This window comes from Rhinolophus sinicus, chromosome 4, assembly GCF_057876585.1.
Source record: "Rhinolophus sinicus isolate RSI-liver-muscle chromosome 4, RSI-T2T, whole genome shotgun sequence".
NCBI classification, from domain to species: Eukaryota; Metazoa; Chordata; class Mammalia; order Chiroptera; family Rhinolophidae; genus Rhinolophus; species Rhinolophus sinicus.
In genome coordinates this window covers 2529373-2546241 of record NC_142504.1, presented here as the reverse complement: position 1 = coordinate 2546241, position 16869 = coordinate 2529373, and the positions used below count along the sequence as shown (strand labels likewise).

The window sequence follows — 16869 nt, the reverse complement described above, 5'->3', positions numbered from 1 at the left end:
TACTGTTCCTTGCTCGTCCAAATCTACCAGAGAAAGTCCGTGTATCTCGTCACTCAGAGCTGTCTTCAGCTAGTCTGCCTGGGTGATCACGTGCTGGGGGGTCACATGGTCAGCAGTGGGATGCCGACCGCGCAGTGACCTCTGTAAGGGCTCGTCTTCACTCGGGTCCGACCCTTTCTGTCAACTTTTAGAACCTCAGTTGCCCTGAGTCATGGAGGCACAACCCTCTCAGATCATGGAGAAAAGGCAAAGATGCTTTCAAAGCTAAGCATTACCTTTTCAAAACTGGGGCGTTACAATGCATGACCTAATACGTACCAAATGCTCTGGTTAAATGACGTCACTGCCACAAGTCCCTGAGATACTGCAGACTCTTGGATGTGACTTGATTTGAAAGTCAAGCTTGAACACACTCCTTCAGCTCCAAGGCCATAAGGTGTGCGTGCGTGTGTGTGTGTGCGTGTGTGTGTGTGATCAGTACAGCCGTGGAGGACGTCACGTTCACTGGGAAACCTTCGAGCTAAGGAGCCAAGGGGTTAGAACTGAATGTCATGTTATGTAAAATCTGTCTCATCGTTAGAGAAGGTAGACTGTGGATGGTTGTAATATAAGCCTTGAAATACATAATTTTGGGAGAATTTTCCATTTTACCCGTTACCATTTAATATAAATAATTTTGTATCATTAGACATTAAATGTTCGTTTTCAAGAGTATCAGTCCTTTGCCTAGTATAATTCAAATTAACTTTTTAATTTTTTTCTTAATATTTGATTCCCTAAACATTATAACAAGTTTAAAAAAACAAAATGTAGCAGTAGCCGCTGTGCTTCTCCATAGGAAGGCTGAGCTGGTGAGAATTCATAACGGACGGGTCACTATATACCATAGGGACATGTGACAACTCACCCAGTCCTGCCCTGTCCGGATGGCATGCCGGGGCCTCCTGACTGTGGGAACTGTCCTGCCTCAGTGGCGCCCGGCTGTCCTTTCTTCTCTCCATGCTGCCACCCAAATCCAAACTCGAGGCTCTTGTCCAGAGCCAGCCCTCCTCCCGTCCCACAGGTGTGGTGCTGTTCTCTGGGCCCCACGCGTCCGGACGCACGGTCACCTGTGTGGGCCTGCACAGCCAGTTCCTCTCGAGTCCTTCTGAGACTTCTCTCCTACCATTTCCCAGGCACACACATCCCAGCACGTCCACGAAGCCGCTGCCTCACCCAGCAAGGCTCCTCGCCTGCCCACCACCTGGCACGGGATGGGGTCTGCACCCGTGCCCCTTGCCATCGGCCCTGCCCGTCGCCCTCAAGACTGCCGTTACGGACACCATCTCTGTACTTCCAAAGTGCCCATGGCCTGCTCTGTCCCACGCCTTGTGTCATATCCTCTAGGACTGGTGACAGTGAGCCTGACTCTCTCAGCAGTTAATGCTATTCAGGAAATCACATGGATGAACCTTCTGGAAAAAGGCAAGACAAACGTAACCCTGCAGCTACACCTCGTTTGTATACACCCTGTAGTTTCCCTTCAGCTGTGCACGTACTTGTTTCCTAACTAAGCCTCGGCCACAGGATGAGCACATTCTCCAGGTCCCAACAGGTGGGCATCCTGCAGGGAGACAGGTGTCCCCGCTCAGCTAGTGCCGCCCGCCCTCTGCAGGACCGCACCCCCACGGCGTGGTCCCTTTCCCGGCCTGGACAGCCCGCTCAGAACCCGCCCTCGCCCTGTGCTGCTATAGCCCAGAATCCTTGGGGGCAGGCCCAGGTCTGGACCTGATGTGGTCTCGCGCCCAGTTCTGGGCTCAGAGGAGAGGCTGCAGGCACGCAGCCCCCCTGGTCCCCCACCCCTGCTGACTTAGCCAACTCCTCACCCCGACTTTCTGTGGAGTCATCACATCTGAACAGAAACCCATTTACATTCAACCTGAAGCTACAAAGCATGTGGCGGAAAGTGGTACGTTTCGTGTGTCAGTTACGAGTGAGGCTCCCAAGAAACTTGGTGCCTTTAGACCGAGGGAGTCATGGGGACATCACTCTGCCAGCTTCTCCCTCGTGTGTGACTTTCCTGGCTTTCTGTTGGAGCGGGTCCTCTGGCTTCTTCTGCCTGTGTCACCTCACGGTGGAAGGCAAGGGTGCCTGCAGGTCAGAGGGCGGGGTCCGGCACGCGCTCTGCCTCCCACCAGCTGTGTGGGCGGGGCTAAAGCCAACTACTCTGAGCCTCAGTTTCCCTTCCTGTGGGAACAGTCTTATGCATGTTGTCAGGCTCTCGTGAGGATTCACGGTGACGCTTATGAGAGCCCTGCAGTTTAGCAGCCCGGGCACACTGCAGCTCTTTTCTTAGTGGGAGGCCACAGCAGGTCAAGGAAAGAGCCATTGTCTTGTCAACACACACTTCAGGGCCTGTGGGGTCAGCTACAGCCTCTGACATCAAAGGAGGAAAGCAGCAGGGAGAACTTTGCAAACCACTGCCGGTGACAGACGTATGTCCTGGGGAATGCTGCTGGCTCCCTGACACCCTGCGTCTACGCAGGCCTTGCCACCCAAATACCCCTGGTGGGTTCTCACCTCCACGTGGGAGTTTCCCTTACAGGGTTGCAGGCGAACTGCCAGGGCATGGGGCAATTTTGGTTGCTTTAAGAGGAACGTGACAAAGGTGGCCCGAGTCAAACTACAGCTGTCAGATGTGCGGTGCAGAGCAGACCACGTACAGACGTAAACAACAGCCTGGTTAGCATCAGGAAAAGCCAATTTCCCACCCCTCTCTCTCCCTCGATCTAGGACAACCAGGGGAGTGTCCTAGTTGAGTTTATGTTTCATTACTACAATCTTCATTTTGCCCACTGCACTAAGTAAGATGGAAAAAGCCCTGATGGATAAACCTACAGTTTAGAAAGGGAGACGCGGATGAGCAAAGGCTTTCCTGCTGCGAGTCACCGGCCGGGAGGGCAGGCTGAACACGGCGGCTCACATGGGGGTCAGGGCGAGGCCCCATTCTGGGGCTGTTCCTATATCCCGCACCCCCATCTGAGACAGCTCACCACAATGTGGGGGTGAAACATTCAACAGGTTCAAGAATAGCTTTAGGAACATTTCCTGAATGTTACATCCTTCTTGCTTTTTCATTCTTTTTGAAGAAAAATTACTGTTTGTTTGTTTTTTGGTAAAAATTCTATTTGCCTATTCTAAAGATGGCAAGTATACAGAAGTACTAAGATGAAATTTCTAAAATTCACCTCCAACTCCTATAATCTGAAGATAATCACGAAGAGGAGAAAATGGAAAAAATAATAACAACAGAGTGAGAAGGTTTAGTTCAAGCATTTAAAAAAAGGAGAAGGAAGAAGGGACATTTTCAAGCAACAAATGAGAGCTGGAGAAATAACGACAGGACAGAAAGGTTTTGTCACGAGCCCGGGGAGGTTCAGAGTGTGAGGTCCTGGATATAAGCGAATGAAGTTTGTTTTTCCATTCCACATCGTATTCCAATTTATTCTGGAAACTGCACTAAGTCCGCTGCACACAGGCGTGTGGACGCGCTGACTGGTGGGTGGCCTCCCAGGTGTGTGGGGGGCCCCCTTGCGATGTGCAGGCCCTGTAAGGCCAGGAGGGACCAGACACGCCTCCCATGGTGACGGTGGCTGCGGTCACTTGCGGATGGGAAAGAAGGGCCTGCAGGGATGTGAGGCCGCCCAGCTCACCAGCTGCCTGAGTGTCTGCAGCACCGTCCGGCATGCGCTGTAGCTGCTGCAGCTGCTGCAGCTGCGCATGTTAGATGTGGTTTTCCTGGCAGCACGCTCTCGCTGGAGCACTGGGCGAGCTGCCGTTGTCAGTGTCAAAGGATTTCGGCAGAGGAAGCATCGGAGACGACAGGCAGCATTCTGACTGACTGCTAACCTCGCCCCAAGCCTGAGGGGTGAGGACTGTCACACATGGAGGAGGCACAGGAAAAGCTGCTCCAACATGCCGAGGGCTGCCCAGCTCACCTGCGGCCTTGCTGCACACGCCGTGCCCCGGCCCCTCTCCAGGCTCTGCAGATACTCTTGGCCATTCCCGCCTGTCCCCACAGCTGGCACTGTGTCAAACCCCAGAGATTCCAGGAGCCCGGGCCCTGCTTCAGGGAGGCCAGAGATAAAGTAATCTCCCCCAGGACACACAGAGGGTGGGTCCCCTGCTGTCCCTCCCTTCCAGAGGCTCGCAGGGGTCCCTGCCAGAATTCCAAGCAAATGGTGACTCAGCAAAGGAAAAGGAACAGTGTATGCGGTAGTGTCCCAGGCCCCTTAGCCACAGCGTGCGGCCCCTCCTCCCCGAGCTTCAATGGAAGTGTTCGTGGAGTTTTCGTGCTGAAACCTCTGGGGCTGCTGGTGACTCTTGCACAGTATACGGGGATGACGCCTCCATCCCAGCCGTCCCATTCCTTCCTGTTCTCCCAAAAGCATGTTGCTCAGGCAGCCGGCGGGGGGGCTTGGGGTCGGGAAGAGTGGAAAGTGGAAGATACCTCGGCGTGTCTATCAAGTTGGCTGCAGAGGGAAGACCGGGCTGAGGTTGGGAGCTGCAGCGGGGACAGAGCAGGGGTGGGTGGAAGCATCCGGCCTGTGTACCAGGGCACACGTGTGTGTGCGTGTGTGTGCACGTGCGAACGGCACACATAGGCTGCTCTTCCTGCATACATATTTACGAAGGCGGTTCAGTGCAGACTTGAACACATGGAGCGCCCCCTCACAGTGACTTCTACATTCAAAAGACAGCAGTGCAGAGAGGCAGACAGCAGTCCCTGGGGCTCGAGCATCAGAGGGGCTCCCCACCCCCCCAAACTCCTTCCCAGCCCCCGCCTGCCAGCAGGCCCAGACAGGTGCCCAGCAGTCAGAGCGGGTGTCCAGGGCACTGACAAGCCACCATGAACTTCAGCCCCCTCCCTGTCTTAACTGGGGAGCACTCCCGTAGAGGCTTCTGGGTAAGGAATGGTGGCTTCTGACAGAATTCTGCATCTTGATGACAGACGCGCACAGGCTGTGAGAAGACGTCAGGCAAGAGATGTGGCTGCTTCAAGCTCTTTAATAAGAGTCACCTTATCGCTAACCTGGATAGAAGACTCAACATCCTTGCGTTTTATAGTTCTTCTCTTCGGGAACTCTTTCAGGAGTCCCCTCCCCCCCGCCCCCGTTCCTCTCCCCTCACTCTGCCTCCCACTAGTTCCTGACTTGCAGCACTAGGCTTGACAGACGCAAATACACGTGGATCTGTCTCCCCTCCCACCCAGTCCTGGGACGTTCTTCTGAGTGCTAGTCCCAGGGCAGGGCTCCGAGCCCATGGGGCGGTGAAGTGGGGCTCAGGGAGGCAGGCTCTGCTGCCTGCCCCCACCTCTGAGACGCTCTGGGGCCTGACAGTGATGGGCCTCACTCAGTCTCAGCTGTAGCATCAGAATAAATGCCCACTCACAGCTCCAGACGGGGTGGCTGTCCCAGAGCAATGACTTCAGGCGCCCCTTCTCCTGGCTGCACCCACAGCCTTTGTCTGGGGTCACACCTTACTCAGCAGCCTCTGGGTTCCCAACACTTCTGCCAGAATTTCACATCTCTTGGGAAAAACCACCAAACATCACACTTTTTTCCTAGCAGAAGTCAGCTGTTTCTCAGGATCAGCGTGTCTCAAAAAGCCCTGTCCTTCACTTAAGCAACATTTCTTTGAACTAAGGGCGGTTCCTCCCTTTCTTTCCCCTCTCTGGAGTTTTCTGATTCAACACCACTTACTGGGAAATATGTGAAAAGAACCGTGGTGGCCCTTGCACTCTTCCCGTTTAAAATCCAAGCCGTGTAAGGCTGTTCCCACATCTGTCAGTGGGTACCGGGTGCCAGCGACTGTGACACACTTTCTATCCCTCAGTGCCTCTCTTTCACTCCTGCGGCAGCCCTTTGAGGAACATAGGACTCCCCAGGGGGAGAGCGCAGGCTCAGGAAGGCCACCTGGCTGCCCCAGGTCCCCTGCTGGGAACTTGGGGAGCAGGCCCTTGAACTCACGAGGCTCCAAACCCTGTGTTCTCCAGCCATGTATGTCCACTTGCCCCAGGTCCCCTGTGCCACGCCAAGGCTGCCATACACACCAAAGGGCTGAGTAAAACATAGTGACTGAGACGAGAATTTTATGGTAGAGGGAGCTAATGTGCTGTCCTGCTCCAGTCATCTTGGCAGGGCTGAGACGCCATGTGCAAGCCCTCCGTCCTAGGGCTTGAGTGAGTGAGTATATGAAGTGAGGCCCTTTGCATGAGCCGCATTACGTATCGTTCCAGGAGCGACCTGCGTGCCAGACATGGCCCACGTGTGCGTGTGAAGGCCGAGGGAGTCACGAGGAAATTATACAAGGCGAATATGACTGCGGGACAGTGTAGTCTCCAAGGGGCAGGAAGGGAAAGACCCCCGGCAAACAGTAGCCTGGCCGTAGGCGGGGGTGGGGGCAGCATCAGCCCGGGGTCTGGTCCTCAGCGAGACAAGACTGCACCCACCGCAGGGAGCCTGGTAGGAGAAGTGACCCAGGAGCCTGGCCGCCCGGCAGGGCAACCTTCAAAATGAGAAGAGGGAACAGGGAATGCCCAGTGGAAATGCCAGGGCCGCCGTGTGCCTGGCGGGATGCAGAGGGGGCCAAGGGAGCTGAGATGACGCCCCTTCTCTGGGGTCTCGTGGTGCTAACAGGTCAGGTGTCAGGATGGCGATGGCTGGGGAGGGTGCAGAGAATGTCCCTAACAGCCCACAGTCTGAAAGAGGGAAGCTGGGAGCCAGCGGGTGGCCTGGGGCGGGATCACCGTTCCCTCTTGGGAAGTAGCTTCTGAGCTGCTGGGTTCCTGTGGCCAAAACGCTCACCCCAGGGCCTCCCACTGCACCACCCGTCGGCAGCCCAGTGTGGAGCGGCCCTGCTAATGGGAAATGCCAGGCTTTAGAGGAAAACCATCCTGGCGATCGCTAGGCCCTGGTTTTCCAGAAGCCCCTTCTGCGTTCTGTCATCTCCCCTCAGCAGCCGTCTATCTTCCTCCTCCCGCCTCATCCAGATGCCTCCAGGAGGCAGGGCCCAAGAGTATGATTGTGACACTGCCGCCTGTGTGTCATATTGTAACTGGGTTTCCACATCCTCCTGGCTGTATTGTAAAAGGCCTAGAAGAGGAACAAGGGCAAATAATGAAATATAGGAATGCAGGGAAAGAGGAAGCTGCCCGAGACACCAGCCCAACCGAAATGCAAAGAATTATGGAGAAGTGACAGAAAGGGAAGCAAGAGTAAGGAATTGCATTTGGTGGCTTAGCAAAGCGCGTGCGCACAGTCGGATCCACTCACACAGCCTTTTCTGTGTCTCAGTAAACTCCTAAAAGGGCATGATCTCAGCGTCCGCAGAGGGACAGGGACACTCACTCGAGCTTTGCTACTCAGCTGGCTGAGCAGACAGAGGCCAGTGTCCCCTGCGTGTCTGCCCTAAATGGTACTAGATCCAGAAATTCCTTGTAATTCTAGGAGGCCATTGTGTTCTTTTTCTCCTGTGTTTAAAAAGCTAGAGAAACAACATGGTAAAATTTCCTCACATCATAATCAAAAATTTAATTTTAGGGCGGAGACAAATAATGGACTCATGGAACAGAAATTATAAGTGTATATTAAGGTAGATTCCCCTTTGAAACCTGTAAACATCACTTTTAAAAATGAGAGCAGGAAAACCCTGAAATCTAGGGAAAAACGAGAAAGAAACTGTGAATTAGCCAGTTTGCGGCATTTTCTGTTTGTGGAGATAACCTGCAGCAGAACCCTGAGTCAGAGGCATTCCCAGCTGGGCAGTTTGGAGGTTGCTTAGAAAAAATTCCTTATCTCCTATTTTCACAGGTCCCTGGCAGAGGGGCGGGGGGCCCAGCCGAGGATGCCTTCCCCTGGCCACCTCCCCAGGTCTCCAAATTCAGATGGAGAGTTCCCTCACAGGCGCAGGTTTTTAAATTAATACACAGTTTTCCCTCTTCCTTATTTTGCAAGAGAAACACTGGCTACCCCAGGAAAATGACGGATTGTCTCTGGAAAGTTTCCATTTGAGTGGTCCCTCATAGAAGTATTTCTTGCAATTTATTCCTTGCGAGCTGACACGTTCAAATCCACCATGAATCTAAAATGGCCTGCTGTGCAGGGAGCTCCGGGGTGGGGCTGTGGGCCTGGTGTGTCCCCCACCCGCCTGCTGTCCAGCCTCCCCGGTGGTGGTCGGCCGGTACCCTGGCCAGGCCTTACTTCGTCAACCCTTTGCCACTGCCCACAGATGGCACGGACCCCAGAGGAGTTTCAACTTCAATGCCCTTAGTTGAGTTTCTGTCTGAGGGGGAAGGAGTGTTCTCGTGGGCTTGGCCACTTCCCTGAGAATCCAGCAGGTTGCCCAAGTTTCGGAGGACAGAGGCTGACTGCCCCAGGCTGGCCAGGAGGCAGGCGAGGCCCATCTCCACCCAGGCGCAGGCCCGCCCTCCTCCACACCCAGTGACCCCACCCTCAGGCTTCCTGGGTGAAAGTTCTAGAGGACTCCATGCATCACTCAAGTCCCTACCCCAACATGACTTCTGGGACACTGAAGTGTGACACTGAGTGCTGTGGTCCAAGCATGCCATGTAAAACCAAAGAACTTAACGTTTACTACGTACATCAACTTCAGGTTATTTATTCTAGAAGCGTTCACAGAGCACCTGCAGTGCCAACTCTGTGCCACAGAGAGTGCCACGTCCCTTCTGGCCACATGCCTGTAAAACAAGGGCACTGATTCTACTTTTAACCAAACTAGGAGAAGAGCAGACATGCTAGAGACAGTAACTAAAGGCCTGTGACTCCAAAGCCTCAGGGTGTTTTTTTCCCCTTTGGTTTTGGCAAGTTGGTTTCTCCTCTCTGACCTTGCGCTTTCCTTTTTCCTGTCTAAAACAAGTACACGGTAGCAGAGAACCCACCTCAGGTACCGTACGGCCCTACTGTCCCCTCAGCCTGCCATCCACCCTCCCTCGGGCAGGAGTAACAGCGCCCTGTGAGCTGTGCCACTGACTTCCTTTCTGCCTGGGCTGAGGCTGCAGGAAGGGCTGTGCTCTTCTTCTGCGGGCAGCCTGTGGCCAGTGGGGGGCGCCATGTGTGGCCCCCTCCAGGAGTCCTGGAGGCGGAGGTGGGATGGAAGCCCAGTGCCCACAGGGGTGGCCACACACATCTGCGTTGCTTTTCTCTTTTTCTTTCTCCCCTGCCCCTCCAAGGTCACCTATTAGATGAAATGAATGGACTACCTACTCGTAGCCCTCCCATCCCGTTGCTGGGGCAGAGAGCCAGGCTGCGAGAAGCACGGGCCTCTCCCAGGGTCTCCAGTAAGGGAGACTGGATGCTGAAGCAGCTGGTGTGTTCAGGTCCTGAGTTATAGATAAACACCGACAGAAGCCAGGGCAGACGGTGGGAGGCTCTGCCTTCTCTGGATGCTTCTGTCATTGAGTTTTAATACAATTCCCACATCCTGGCTCTGGGACGAGTCTCCTACTTTGTAACAGAGGCTCCAGGAGAAACACATTAAAAGGGTTGTTGACACTTTTTAATAGATGAAAGTTTTAGCAACTTGCTAGGAGATTTAGAGATTCACTAACAAGAGAAGCCCTTCACTAAACATGACAAACCTGAAGACTGGTCATGGAGACAAAGGGGTGTCCCCTGGGCCCTTGTGGCAATCAAGCTCCCCACAGCCTCCGGAGCCAGACAGGCCTGGTCTCGCAGCTAAGCTCTGGCCTGTCCGGCCTCAGGATCCTCACGGAGGACTGGCTCCCATGGTCAGTCACTCCATTTGGTGACTTCAGAGAACCCCTAACATGATGGCTGGAGATGAGACAAAAGGAGGAGACAAACTTCTGATTCCATTCTCCCGCACCAACAGGCTAAACACTGCAGACATTAAGCCTCAAGTTCAATGACCAAGGAAAGAAGATGAGCCAGCAGACATATGCCTGGAGGGTAGCCAGACATTCAGCCCATCCTGGGAGGTGGGGTGGTGACGAGAGACGGAAAGTGTAACCCCTTTGCCCTGTTCAGAACGACCTAACTTAAAAACGCAAGCTTGGGGAAATGAAGGGCTTCACGGCTGAGCTCATGCCCTAAACGTTACACACTCACAGGTTATACATCCATCTCCAGCCACTGGTGGCAATAGGTCAAGAATGGGAAAGAAAGTAAAACTGGCCTCTGAGGCAACCAAGTAAAAGAGAAGTAAAAAGCCTTTGAACTGCAACTCACAGGTTTACTCATGGTGAGGTCCCCCACTCCCTCACGGGGAGCTCCTGCACTCTCACCTTAAACAGTTGTGAAAATGCTTCAATGACTCTTTCTCATCTTAACACCTGGCAGATTGGAAGTTGCAAGTTAGGAAGGAGAGAGAGACTGAAAACACGACCCTAACAAACAAGAGAAGCAGGGTCATCTGGGGACAGTGACAGCTCTCTGCCCACAGTGACTTGTTCTGAAGGGAAGTCCCAGACCCATACGGCCAGACGAAGCCACGTGCGCTTTCTGGCAGTGGAGCCGCCATCTGTACCCTTATGGAAGATCTGGGAAAGACGCCTGGCTCCACTGGAGGCGTGAGAAACGTCTGCTGAAGGAATGAATGAGCGAGGCAGTGACCGCCCGGGTGATACGCTCTCCCTCTGACTGGATTCCAGTGTGCACAGCGTGTGCCCACACATGCTCTCTCCAGAATGCCCGAGTGACTATTTACAACAGTAAACTTGACTTAGGAAGAAAATGCCCAGGGCCTAGTAGGTTCTAGAAAGAGTCCGTATCCAGCAGGGTTAAAAGACACCCACAGTGAAATGGAGCAGGCTTGAGCAGTCTAGAAAACGTTGTCATGAAGAAACACCCCATCTTGTCCCCCCACAAATGCTAAATGATGAGATGTGGCTGAGGTGGGCTATGAACATGAACTGTGGTCACGACCGTCAGCCCCCCATGGACCCAGATACCACAGCTCACTGCCCAGCTGGCTGAACAGCTGTGCAGCCACGTGTTCCTCAGAGCTGCATTTATATGCAGATGTCCATTTGGTCCCAACTGTGTGCAAAGGGCATAAATCTTAGGTAGAGGCTAAAGTTTGCTTCCCGGGTCCTGCTGCCAGGAAAGTAGATAATGGAGGAAATAAAGAACATTCTGAGATTAAAAACAGGAAATGGGTGAATTCAGTGCCCCTTCTGGGAAATGATGAAATGCATGTGTTTCAACCTTAAGGTGTAATCATGCAAAACGCATTTTATCAAGGTTCTTAAGACATGATTTCTCTTCATGATAAATGACTTTTTGAAATTAAAGAACCCAAATAATATAATGGTTAAACCCACTCCCCTGTTGTATCATAAAACTACGGGGATCTTGGGTATTTTCTATTAGCAAACGATTAAAAGAGGAGAAAGTATCTAATGGGCAGTTGTGAAGTGGTGAGTATTTTAGAGATCTCAAATCAGAACTTACAAAGTTTGGTGGGTTTTGTCCAGAGATGTAATACACACATTGAATTAAACAACTAGAACCACTGTTAGAACACTAGCCCCTTATGTTGGAAAGCCCAGCTCGTGTTTTTAAAAGCAGGCCTTCGTCTTGAAGTGTGTAGCCCAGAAACCCACGCTGCTCTCTGTTCACTGATGCACAGGGGCCCAGGCGGGGCCCAAGTGATGCCAGTTTTGAGCTCACAACTGAAATGCAACATCAGGGACCCAGTAGTACCGACAGCTCCGCTCGCCCCAAGAGTTCTTTTCACAGATTGACATGCAGAGCGGTTGTACAAATCACACTAAAGATGTACGTTTATGAGTAACCAATGCAAATGAGAGGCAATGGAAGAACAGAAGATGATGGGAAATCTAGCAGCGTAAATATTTTCACACTTCAGTGACACATTTCTAACGGTTAAGAGCGAGGCTGTTATCGGTGCATGGTGTAAGGCCGCCATCAGAGTCTGGTGTAACGTGCTATCAGAAGCCAGTTTATCTCCCATCTGCCTGCTTCCACGTCCACCCTGAGGACTGTCTCTCCAGCTGCAGAATCACCTGCCAACAAACTGTCTCTCACCATCGTGGGGAGGACGATGGCCGGACTGACTAGTGGGTTCAGAAACTACCTGTCTCAACTGTTCAGGTCACCCAGTTCCCAGATGGGCCTGAAAAATCACACCTGGCTTCTGTACAGTGAACACCGACGGAGGAGGTGGCAACAGCAGGGAAGAGGGGAGGTTTGCACTGCCTTTTGGACAGAGACTGGCCTTGACAGCTGGGCTCCTGAAGGAGCTCGGCCCCTCATGGATCTAGGATTTCCTACCTCGCTGCCCTGGATGTGGTAGCACCAGCGTGTGGCTGCTCAGAGAGGAGGGGCACCTGGCTCCAAGCCACGGGGTCATCACTGGTGACTCAAACCCAGGGCAGCTGGCTGCCGCCTCCCCCCCACACACACACATTGCTGCTCGGACACTTCAACTGACTCAGGGATCGTTTTTTTTCTCTCTCACATGGGTTCTTGTACCTAACTTGGGATTTTCAAAACTACAGCTTTCTGAATGAATGTGTAAATAAGATGAGCTGATTTGTTTCTAAGCCTTGACTCAAATGTTGCATGGAGGATCCCCCCCGCCCCAAACTTATTTCTCACAGAGCCTGTACCGTTACTCAAAATATGAGAATGATCCCCTAAATCTGACAGGGCTTCAGTTAGGGTGATCCATCTACATGATCTCTCATGAAAGGCCACAGAAGCAGTGGTTCAAACTAGCAATCATCCTTGGGGACAGCTCTGCCGACAACCACTGCCCCGGTCCTCACACCCGCGCGCTGGCTGCCTTGGGAATTCGTTCACCGGAGGCCTCTTCTGAGGTCACAGCAGGACCTTCACCTCGGCCCACACAGAAACTAGGGCCACCTGATTGTCCCCCCACCTGATTCTCCTGTCAATCTGTGTGGAGCGGACAGGCTATGTCATGTCTCCTAAACAGCCCACACTCTTGTCATCAAAGCTGACTTTGCTCCTTGGGTATCCTGTGGGTTCTCGTTCCTCCACTGCGGTGTTTCTTCCCCGTGGGAAGGCATGTGCATACCTGACTCACCCTCAGGATTGTTCATTGCACACCCAGCAAACACTGCAAGGCTGACGCCACTCTGGATGGCAGATGCCAGGATCCAACTTTCCTACCAGTGTCCTAAGGCCATTTAAAGTTCAATGCCAGGATTTTTCAGTGTCCTTCAGCAGTGCTTGTTCTTTGGATGGTAACAAAGATCATAAACAGACAGACCTAAAATAAAAAAGGGTAGCACCTACGAGTCCAAAGAACAATAGATTCAGAATCCGAAAAGTTGGGTTCACACAGGTTGTGTGATTTGAAGATCCACCAATTAACCTCGTTAATTTTATAACCAACCAAGTAACGAAGAAGAGGGGTGGATGACGAGGTACCGCCTGCCGTCTCTGGACCTTGTGAGCATCTGGGCAGGGGCTGGGACCTTTCTCATCTGTGACACAGAGCAACGCTACCCCCAGGAGTACATCAGATGGACACACGGCCACGACTGGCACCCTCTGTCTCCCTCCAATCGACGCCAAGTTCTGTGAGCCCGGAGGCTCTCAGCACAGGCTAGTCAACAAGCAGGTACTATTACTGCGTAAAATAACAGTTCACTCCTTGAAACTGTTTTGTGCGGACGACCTCAGGTTCTGTTGTGTTTACTTTCTTCCGTGTCTACCTGCAGGAGAGCTGCCTGCCTGTGACCACATCTGCGTGGTGCTTCATGGTGGTCATTCCTGACACAAAATGGTGCCTGAGCCCATCTGTCCCACGGGCAGAGCCTGTGCAGCCGCCATGATGACGTCCATGGCTTCAAAACCACCACATTCGTGTTCAGATCTCTGTGCCCCAGAATGAGGAAGCAGCACCTCATAGAGGTGTTTTACCTCAAAGGATACGCCAAAAATAGCTGTTTCTCAAGGCACATGTCCCACTCTCTTTCTCTCTCTGTTTTTTTTTTTTTTTTTTTTTTTTTTTTTGAGGTGAGGATTTTGCTAACAGTCAATTTGTGGGACGTCTCATGAAATCACTTGTCAGCAGCCTGTTCCTTTTTTGGCTCAGTCTTCCACGGCTCCTGAAAAGTCAGACATGTCACTTCCAATGGCAGCCATCAAGGACTTCAAAGAATTTGTTTTTCTGAAAATCTCAAGAAATAAATTTCTTTCCCTATTTCTGAATAAACAATTTGGAAAGTATGGCCAACTGATGGGAAAGCAACAGATCTGTCATTCTGACATGGGAATTTTCCTGGAAATGCCCCTGGCATATCAGAGGAAAATCTTGTTATTCTAAATAAAGAAAAAAAACACCACACACTTCAAATTTGGATGGTAGTAAAATGCCTCTCCCTCGGCTGCAGGCCTCCTGTTTCTCTGTGGACCTTGGACTAGGAGCCTTCCTGATCTAGGGAGTGGGGACCCGTCCCCAGCAGCAACACAGTATCGTCTAACCAGCCACGACGATGCACAAACTGTCACAAAGAGAGCCATTCACACACATCTCACTGGGAAGCACACTTTCTACCTGATTCTCCTTTCACTTCAACTTTCTAAGAAATCTCTCCAAATCTATGGTACGCCACCTGCACATGAGGGAGTCATGAAATTATGTGATACAACACCAGCCCTTTCAACTGAGCTCAGGGAATTCTGGATTTATGGAAGGACCCGTTTGCTTAAAGGTGACATTTCCACTGACAAAACTAAAAAATTAAACTCAACTGAAAATGGGACAGACACAACACCTGCAAAGCTAGCCTCACACAGAAAACAATGAGGCTGAAGGGCTGTTCCAATGGGAATGATGGCGGATTTATCTGCTTTGTCTGCTTTAATGCGTGCTGTGACTTTTGCTCACTTTAAGGAACTCGCAAAAGCTTAGTTTTCAATGGTTTAAAAAGCCTGGCTTGACCTTAGGCCTGGCTCACTGACAAAGGATCCCAAACGGCTCCCGTTACACATGCGTGTGCTGACAGTAAGGCTAGTGATCCTAGAGGCCGTGGTGAGCCGTGTGTGTTACTTTCATCTAAAAGTAAACAACAGACTATCTGATTTTTTTTTAAATGGCTATGTTTTCAGCCGGGCCCCCTTCAAAGAAAGTGTGGAAATAAGCATCTCAATGGAGGACCTTCTGTCCTTCACCACTGTCCCTGGGTCTGGCATATACAGTTGTTCCAAAAGATCTTAGAAAGCTAATGTGAAACACACTGCACCCAGCATGCCATGCTCATTGCCAGACCCTGCTCTGCGACCCAAACATCGAAGGTACAGATGACGTTTCACACGATGAGTGAGGTGCACCTCAATAGCTACCAGGTTTCCCCGAAAATAAGACCCAGCCGGACCATCAGCTCTAATGCGTCTTTTGGAGCAAAAATTAATGTAAGACCCGGTCTTATATAAGACCTGGTATTATATTATATTGTATTGTATTGTATTATATTATATTATATTATACTATACTATACTATACTATACTATATTATATTATATTATATTATATTATATTATATTAGGCCCGGTTTTATACTAATTTTTGCTCCAAAAGACGCATTAGAGCTGATGGTCCGGCTGGGTCTTATTTTCGGGGAAACCTGGTAGCTGTTCCTGAGAAACTGACATGTGTTCTTAGGGGACAAGGGTCCCAGCTGCACAAAGGTGGCGGCCGTGTGTGTGCACATGCCGCATGAGCCAAATGCAGCGTCAGAGCAAGGAGGCGCCTACTTGGCTGTCTGCCCTTCGGAACCACAATGGTGACTAAGTTCAAAAGCACACAAAGTGTGTTTACCATCCATGCGTCAAGGGCTAACACAGGTGACCCCCATGGGATGGCCAGATCAGTTTTGGGGTGCGTCTTCCATCGCACCCTGAGGGCAGGCGTAGATTTGGACAAAGGAGGTTCTTTGGAAGCAGGGGCTGGGCTTTCTCCTTCACTTGCTGTCCCTGCCAAGGCCAGTGTCACCCCCAGGGTTGTAGGGAGGACTCAGGCATACTGAACAATGCCCAGGCAGAGTGAGAATGCAGAGGAGAAGCAAAGTAGAGGTCTGATCATGTTTATGCTGTGCCAGGAGGAGGGGGCGTTCAGAGGACCTATGACAGCTGTCTCCTAGATGTGAAGGGCTCTCACACTAAGAGAAAGTGTCGATACAGCAGGTGGCTGCAGGGGTGGCTCTAGGTAGAAGCACATTGAACCCAAGCCTTTCCTAATAATCCGCGTCTCTCGAAACCTACAGCAGGTTGTCTCATGAGGCGTCCAAACAGGCTGGCCCATCACTTGTAAAGACGCTAAATGACTTATGCTCTGGCGATTGTCACCGCTCAGAGGCTTGCATCTGGAATGTGTTTTACGGGAGCGGGAATTGCCTGTGCTGCTAGCGCAGCTCTGGGCAAACACACTGTGTGCACAGCTGGTTCTGCGGGAGCTGGGGGTGGAGGAAGTGTCAGCATTAGAAGCTTTCCGAAATGTCTGTTGTTTCATTCACTAGCAGACAGAAGCTATGATTCGATTCACCTTTTCACTAGGGAGTTGGGCATACTATAGTCAGTGTGTGTTCAGTAAAAGCAGCCGTGAACTTCAAGTTAAATATTTTCATTAAAACCAGCAGATGTTCAAACAGGCAGAATTGTCCATGGGACACGAAGACAGTTTCTATTTTAGTTTCGTTTTGCCCTTTCTACTGTTTTTCTCTCTCTACTCAGCTCTCCCACCAGAAGGCAAACTCTTTGAACCCCTGAATCTTTTGTTTATCGGTCACCCCTGGGCCCAGTGGGGTGCCTGGCATGAAGTAGGTCTTTGTCAAGCATCTGTCTCAGGAATGGATCC

General features: G+C 51.6%; 1 protein-coding gene across 22 annotated transcripts in view; it reads right to left on the bottom strand.

Annotated features, from left to right (window-relative positions):
• Positions 1–16869, bottom strand: part of IKZF1 (IKAROS family zinc finger 1) — an 89889-nt gene that overhangs the window by 33676 nt on the left and 39344 nt on the right. The window lies entirely within an intron of this gene.